This window comes from Cebus imitator, unplaced genomic scaffold, assembly GCF_001604975.1.
Source record: "Cebus imitator isolate Cc_AM_T3 unplaced genomic scaffold, Cebus_imitator-1.0 Scaffold399, whole genome shotgun sequence".
Lineage (NCBI taxonomy): Eukaryota > Metazoa > Chordata > Mammalia > Primates > Cebidae > Cebus > Cebus imitator.
In genome coordinates, this window is record NW_016107714.1 from 152,657 (window position 1) to 160,585 (window position 7,929).

Genomic DNA, 7,929 nt, shown 5'->3' on the forward strand with positions numbered 1-7,929 from the left:
TCAGCCTCCCGAGTAGCTGGGACCACAGGAGTGTGCCACCATGCCCAGCTAATTTTTGTATTTTTAGTAGAGATGGGATTTCACCATGTTGGCAGGATGGTCTCGATCACTTGACCTCGTGATCTGCCCACCTTGGCCTCCCAAAGTGCTGGGATTACAGGCGTGAGCCACCACGCCTGGCCACATTTTTGTATTTTTTGAATTTTTTGCATTGAATTTTTAAAACCAGAAAAAAATGTTAAATATAAAAAACCGAGTACCTGATGTAACCTCCCCCACCTCTGATCACCCCCTAAGCATGTCCTCAGAGCTTCAGTTTATTCAGTTTATTCAGTCCCTGCTTTCTGGTCTCTGGGCTGTTTGGAGCCTAGATCACAACCAGTGCCTTTTTGTTGTTTATCGGCTGGCTGTGCCAACTAAGAGGTGACTATCCATAAGGGCAAGGTGTTCCCATCTGCACCCTGACCTTGGTGCTGAGTGATTAGAAGAAAGCTCATCTGTGAAGCAACCCTTACATGGAGAAGGGAATGGATGCCCCCTCTGGACCCATGATCAGGTCAAGGGAGATTGGCACCCTGTCCTTGCTCTGGCCTCATTCCCACACAAGAAGAGAGAATCAGACATGGAGGCTTATGATCCTGTCACTTGGTGTTGAGCTACCTGCCTTGGCCAGTTGGCACTGAGAGCTCTCTGTCCATGCTGGGACAGCTCACACCTCATCTACTGCCGCCTTCTATGCAGCACAGCTCCAGAAAGGGAGTCCTCTTCCCTCCAGAATCCCCAGTGAGGGCTTTTCCAGGAACTTGAAAGGCTTAGGAAGCTTCCCACAGGGCACTTAAGCACTAAACACACAGGCCAGTGGTCAAATGATGAGTAAATGAACCTCACAATGACAACAGTGTTCCTTCTCCACAGGGAACAACTGCAGGTCATCATGCAAAGCCTTTTTTAATCTTTCCTCTGGGCTGTCTCAGCAGAGGACACTCCTCATTCACACCTCATCCTGCATCAATTTTCAGTTACTGAGGAAGCCAGACCTGCACCAAGCCATTGCACCAGGCCACCCCAAACCACCTGGAACTCCCAGTGCACTTAGCAGGTATGCAAAGCATGCTTCTTCTGTGGAAGTGGGGGTATCCTGGGCAGCAGGTGGGGAAAGTTTGAGAAACAGAGATGGCTGAGGCCCACTCCCAGAGTTTCTGATTCAGTAGGTCTAGGTGATACCTGAGAATCTGCATTGTGAGCACACTGCCATGTCATGCTGTTGCTGTGTTCTGGTGGTACCCGTGCTTTGGGAACCTCTGTGTTGAAGATGGAACAGGAACGCAGTCAGGAAGCTGTGCCCCACTCCAGGCCATATAGGAGTGGAGCCTGAGGTAGTGCAGGCCAGCAGGGATGGAGGGGAGGACCCAGAACTGAGGGCATTTCTGATGGGGAGAGCACCAGGCTGTGGCACCCAGGTGGTTGTGGGAGCATGAGGGAGAGAGAGGGTTCTCAACTGGCTGATTAGACTGACTGGCTTCTAGCTTAAAGGGCTGAGGGGACTGACTCACAGGTTGGTAACCCAGGAGGCACAGCAGCTTTAAGGGTAGGTAAGAAGGGTTCAGTTTTAAACAGTATGAGTTTAAAGAGCTGGAGAGTCATCTGGATTGGGATGTCCAATAGGCAATTGATCATTTTAGTCTGGATCAGGGTGAGGGATGGACACCATGGGAAGGTGGAGTTGAAAGTAATACCACAGAACTGGTAGCTGATAATGTGGGAAATGAACTAGCTACCTAAGGAGAGTATATGAATTACACAAAGAAGAACAAGAACCAGCCGGGCAAGGTGGCTCACGCCTGCAATCCCAGAACTTTGGGAGACCAAGGCGGAAGGATTGCTTGAACCCAGGAGTTCAAGAGCGAGACCCTGTCTAATTAAAAAAAAAAAGAAGAAGAAGAAGAAGTAGAAGCTCAAGAACCACAGGACTGTGGAAAATCCTATAGACCGGGAGTCTTGTTAGGTGTGCCTCAATCCTGAAGCAGGTCCCTAGGTCTGTAATTCTCTATATTTAGAGACTGGTAGAGGAAATCCAGGAAGGAGCCAAGAGAGAATGAAGTTCCACAGGAAGCTTAAGGTGTCCTGAGACCCTCAGAGAATTCAGCCCAGGGGTTAGGAGCTTGTGGCAAGGTGCAACAGGTGAGAAGGGCACACAGGATTTCTTTCCTGGGTGCAGATGGCATTTCCCCTCAGCTTTCATTGGTCCCAGGCTCGTGCCAGACAAGGCACAATTGCACCCGTTTTGGGGACAGTGCCTGGGACACCCAGGCAGACCAGGGGCAGCATGCGGCAGGGCCTGAGGAGAGAGGTGTGGACAGAGGAGGCCCACTGCCATTCTTGGTATGGTTCTCACTCCAGGAGCACAGCTGCATCTGGTCTCACTCTGGGAAGCTTATAAGGCCTGATGTGAGTTTTGTTTATGCAAGTGCAGCATAAAAGGAACAAATCTACCAGCACCGGGGCTGTTGCCACTGAGTCCTTTTGCATACATTTTTCAAATGATAATTCACTCTATCCACCCCCCCTTCCCTACCCCCAAGGCGATTTATTGAAAAAACCACCTTATATGGTAATATTGCTAACACACCGTCAGCTGGCCTTTTTAGGGACTTTGTTTAAAGAAGATCCGCCTCTGGGGTTTTATATTGCTCTGGTATTCACGCCAAAGACACACCAGCCCTCAGTCACTGGGAGAAGAACCTCTCATACCCTCAGTGAGTACTGTACGGCTTTTGCCGTCTCTTCCTTTCCGGGGCTGCCTGGCCTCCTAGTTGCGGGAGGTGCCTTCAGATTGGCCTGGCTTCTGTGACGCTGGTCCAGATCACACGCCAGGGCCCTTGGTGGGCAGTGGCACCTGCGAGCATACTGTGGCCTGCTGGGAAAAGGCATCTCTGGCCATGGGACATCCTGGGGCAGGGGCAGCTTGGAACTGTGCTCCCTGCCTCAGACTGGGGACTGGTGGGATATAATGCCTGCAGATTCTACTAGCCCTGCTCCTCAGGGCCAGTGCAGATCCACACCCTGATGTCCTTTGTCTCGGGTCAGAATGTCTGGGAGGCTGTTTTAGGGGATCAGATACTTTGCAGAAAAACAGCTTCTTTTCAGAATATTTGAGTCAAAGCCAACAGTGGTTCTGGTGCCTGTGAGCGGTTTAGTCCCTGAAATGTCTGTGCTGGGAGTGGGAGGGTCTTTTCTTCAGTTCCCATGTGGGTCTTTCTCTGTCTTTTGATTTGTGCTTGACTGAGGAGAATGGAGGGGTTTTGCAGTCCTTGAAGGCTCTAGGATCATTGGGGGATGGGGAAAATCCCACTTGCCCTGTAGCATCATGAGGTTTTAGGGTAGAAGGAACTTGGAACCCGTCTAGTTCATTCTTCTCTGATGAGGCTATTGAGGCCTAGAGACATTCAGCCACTCATCCAAAAGACTCACACCCAACTGCGAAACAATTTACGGATGTCATTACTCCCCACAACCCACCCAACACACAGACACACATGCACAAAGAATTAAGAGGAAGATGAGACTAAGGGGCCACTTCCACGTTCAGCATCAGAATTCACTAGCATCTCTTCACAGATGAGGCAGGCTGGTGTGGCAGTGCAGGCCTTGAAGGCAAACTGCCAGGCTAACCAAGTTACTGAGCGACCTCAGTTTCCTCACCTGTAAAATGAGGGCAAGAATAATATCTACTTGGCGATGGTGTGAGGATTAAATGAGAGAATGCATATACACAGCACTCAGCTCAAGGCTGTCAGGGCCCGACCTGAGTTCTCAAACTTTAAGAATCACCTGGAGGGCTTGTTAAAACACAGATTGCCCTATTCCCCACCCCATATTCTGATTCCAGTAGGCCAAGATCAGGCCTGATAACTGGGAATTTCTAACAAGCTCCCAGGTGATGCTGAGGCTGCTGGTCTGGGAAGACACTGTACAGGGAGGCTCTAAGTGCTCACTTCGATTATTGAATGTGGGTTTGGACTCTAATACAAACCCTTGGGCTGAAAATAGGCAGAGCTTCCTGTGACAGATGGATGGGTCCTGGAGAAAGTGCAATAAGCAGTAAAATGCTACATGCCAGGCCTGAGAAAACAGGAAGGGCAGTGTGACATCATGACCTTGGGGTGAGATAGCTTTCCTCTTTCCTCTTCCACATTCTGCCAACATTTACTGAGCACTTATTGTGGACCAGGCACTATCCCTGCTCCTTAGGGACAGTGGAGGGGCTTCTGCAGTTACTGGAAGAGACAGATAAACAGATGAGAACCATGGAGCAAATAAGTACATGAAAGGGGTAAAGGCCAGAAGGAGCCCATCACTCAGCCCAGGAGTTATCAGGGAAGACTTCCTGAAGGAAGAGGTGCTTGAGCTGGGTACTGAAGTAAGGTAGTCCTGGTAAAGAGGAAGCATGGCTTTTGGGACTCAGGTGGCTCAACTCCACTGAATTTAGATGGCAAGGCAGGAATCAGATAAAACTAAATTCAGAGAGGTCAGCAGGGTTGGATTACAAAGGCTTTAGACTCTGAAGGATCAGGCTATGGGGAGCCACAGAAGGGTTTTCTAGAGGGTGTCTGTTGAAGGGGCTGCTTTGGCAGCTATAAGGAGAGTGGACTGGAACAGGGCAAGAGTGCTACTGCACCATGTGGTGGTCCCGAGCTGGTGGCATGAGTGGTGTGGAGATAGAAGTAAGAGAGGCTGGTGATAGGTTGGGAGTGAAGAGGGTGGCACCAGGGCATAGGGCGTGGGCACAGGGTGGGTGGTGGGAGTCTCTGAGGGCAGCTCCAGGCAGAGGCTGGTGATGAGGAAAGCAGCCCTAAAGGTGTGGAGTTGGGGTGCTGGTGGGTTGAGGGGCAGATACACAGCAGGCTCTGCAGGTCTAGAGCGCAAGAGAGGGGTCTGGATAGGAGTGGAGCCAAGGGAGTGAATGGGAGTCTGGGTAACAGCCAGAAGAGAGGGCATCCACGACAAATGCTGGAGGATCCAAAATATTACTCAGCAGAGTTGTGTTTAATTGAACTCATGTGTGTGTATGAACCCAGTGACGATACCCCAAAGTTAATTAGAGGGGCTTTTAGAGTTTTCCACCATGGCAGTGTTTTTCATAGATGATTTCTCCCTGCCAGGGTTTCTGATGGTTTGTATATATGTGTAGGCAAATAATGAAAGGCAGAGAGGCAGCTGCTTACATGACACTTGAAGCTCTCACCCAAAAACTTGTCCCCAACTATTGTTTGAAATCTCATCATCGCACAGGCCTTCCTTTTAGGCTTAACATTTTCTGTCAGAATGAAAATGTCTTTGAGAACTGACATAAATTCAATTTTCAATAGTCATTGATGTGTGAAATGGATCATTCACTTCCTTTCAATATGACAGGCTTCATCCTGGGAGCAAGTTTTGATGGAGAAGAGTAAGAAAGATTAATAAGAATTATTATTCTTTGCAGCCCTTGACGACAGGGGTTGAGAAACTTTTTCTGTAGAGGCCCAGATGGTAAATATTTTAGGCTTTCAGAGCCTGAAGGTCTCTGTCACAAGGGCTCAATTCTATCGTTGCAACAAAAGCAGCCATAGATAATATGAAAGTGAATGGGTGTGGCTGTGTTTCGGTAAAACTTTATTTATTCGACTCTGAGATTTGAATGTCATATAATCTCCATGGATCATGAAATATTATTCATCTTTTGCTTTTTTCTCAACCATTTGAACATATAGGGCTGGGCGCAGTGGCTCCCACCTGTAATCTCAACACTTTGGGAGGACCACTTGAGGCCAGGAGTTTGAGACCAGCCTGGGCAACATAGCAAGACCCTGTCTCTACAAAAAATTTTTTTGAGATTAGTAGAATGTAGTGGCCATGCCAGCCACATGCCTGCCATCCCAGCTACTAGGGAGGCTGAGGAGAAAGGATCCTTGAGCTCAGGAATTCAAGCCTGCAGTGAGCTGGATGGTGCCGCTGCACTCAATGCCTACATGACAGAGTGAGGCCCTATCTCTCAAAAAAAAAAAAAAAAAAAAAAAAAAAAAAAAAAAAAAAAAAAGGAAAGACAAAAAAAAAAAAAAAAAAAAAAAAAGAATGAAAGAAAGAAAAAGAATAAAAACATTCTGAGATATGGGTAATACAGAAACAGGCAGAGTTTGCCTACCCTGATTTACAGTGTCTGTGGCACCTTCATTTCCATTCCATTATCTTGTGAGATAGACACCATCATTTCCATTTTCTAGTGGAGGAAACTAAGGCCCAGGAAAGGACGAAGGGACTGGGCTGTGGAAGGGGGTGCCAGGAGGGAGAAGAGGGTAAAGGAAGGAGCAGTGAGAGGAGTTCCAGAGCCAAACTTGTCTCCTTGCAGGTGCTGGGGAGGGTGGATTTTAACAGCTCTGCCCTCACATTGAGTTTGGGGTGGCCAGGGAGACAGGTGAATGAGCAAATGACTTGCACTCATTTTGTCTTTGGTTTCTGGCCACCTTTGGGGCAAGGGGAATAAAAGCTTCATTCCTGAGTCAGTGCGAGCTTCAATGAAGCCCAGCTGTCGTTCATGCTGAAAGAGCTAGAACAACTCTCTCTGCTCCCTGCCAGCATGAAGCGGTTGTGACCCCAGGAAACCACAGTGACTTTGGCCCTGGTTCAGCTGACATGCTCGAGTCTAGCCACAAATTACCAGAAAGCAGCTGAGGAAAGTTTAGAATTTCTCCTGGCAGAGACGGTCCAGGAGTCTAGCTCCAGGGTAAACTCCTTCCCAGAGCAGCGTGGGGCCCTTTAGAAGCTCAGCTCCACCAGCCCTCCCCTGCTTTCCCTACCCTCACTTTGCGCTGGGTTTTGCCTTCAAAACAGTGGACTCCAAGCCGCCTCAAGTGCTGCAGAACAGCGTTGTTGACAGCTTCAAGTCGCCTTGTGGCTTGTCTCAGCTGCTGCTCTGCATTGGAAACAAAGTCCCAGACTCTCTCTCTTTCTGTGTGTGGGAAATGCCAGAGTGAGGTTGGGGAGAGAGACAAAAGGGCTCATTGAAAAGCCAGACAGGCTTAAACTGCAAGTTACACAGGAGAGAGGGACGCTGAGGGGACCCTAGAGGGAGACAATCACGGAGTACAGCTTTGCCTCTTTGGCTACTTCCTCACTTTGGCGGTTGCTTTTCCCTCAAGGTGGACCACCTGCTAGAACAGGGCAACACTGCCGTTCACTGGCCAGCTTGGTGAGAAAACTGTGCCATGTGACTGTAAGTCAGGCCCTTGTGATGGAACCATCATGAGGCTGGAGAGTGGGGACTTGCGGATCCTAGGGGCAGCGCACACCAGCTGTGGGAGGGGGACCCTCATATGGCGAGATTGTCATTCAGCATTTATTGAACACCTACTGTCTTAATCCATGTTTGCTGCTACTACAGAATATGTGAGACTGGGTTATTTATAAACAACAGAAATTTATTTCTCAAAGTTCTGGAGGCTGGGAAGTCCAAGATCAAGACACCAGCAGATTCAGTGTCCGTCTGGTGAGAGCCCAGAGTCTGCTTCCAAGATGGCGCCTTGTTGCTGTGCCCTCATGTGGCAGAAGGGCAAGAGAGAGCAAGAAGGGACCAAATTAGCCCATATATATATATATATATATACATAAATTCCTGAGGAGGTCATTAATCCATTCAAGAGGGCAGAGCCCTCCTGTTAAAATAGGTCACTAAATTTCAACATGAGTTTTGAAGGGGACAAACATTCAGGCCATAGCGCCGTCTATGTGTTAAACAGCCAGTTAGGTGTTGGGGCTGTAAAAGTAAACCCAGGGGCCGGGCGCGGTGGCTCAAGCCTGTAATCCCAGCACTGTGGGAGGCCGAGGCGGGTGGATCACGAGGTCAAGAGATCGAGACCATCCTGGTCAACATGGTGAAACCCCGTCTCTACT

At 49.0% G+C, this 7,929-nt stretch overlaps 1 protein-coding gene and 1 pseudogene across 1 annotated transcript in view; both read left to right on the plus strand.

Annotated features, from left to right (window-relative positions):
• The window catches only part of LOC119468236, a 12,845-nt pseudogene extending 11,367 nt beyond the window's left edge, over positions 1 to 1,478 (plus strand).
• A 1,173-nt stretch (positions 1,479 to 2,651) lies between these two features.
• The window catches only part of ACTG2 (actin gamma 2, smooth muscle), a 26,796-nt gene continuing 21,518 nt past the window's right edge, over positions 2,652 to 7,929 (plus strand). The window contains exon 1 of the mRNA XM_017508684.2: positions 2,652 to 2,756. The gene's annotated coding sequence lies outside the window, so the exon portion shown is untranslated. The remainder of the gene's footprint in view (positions 2,757 to 7,929) is intronic.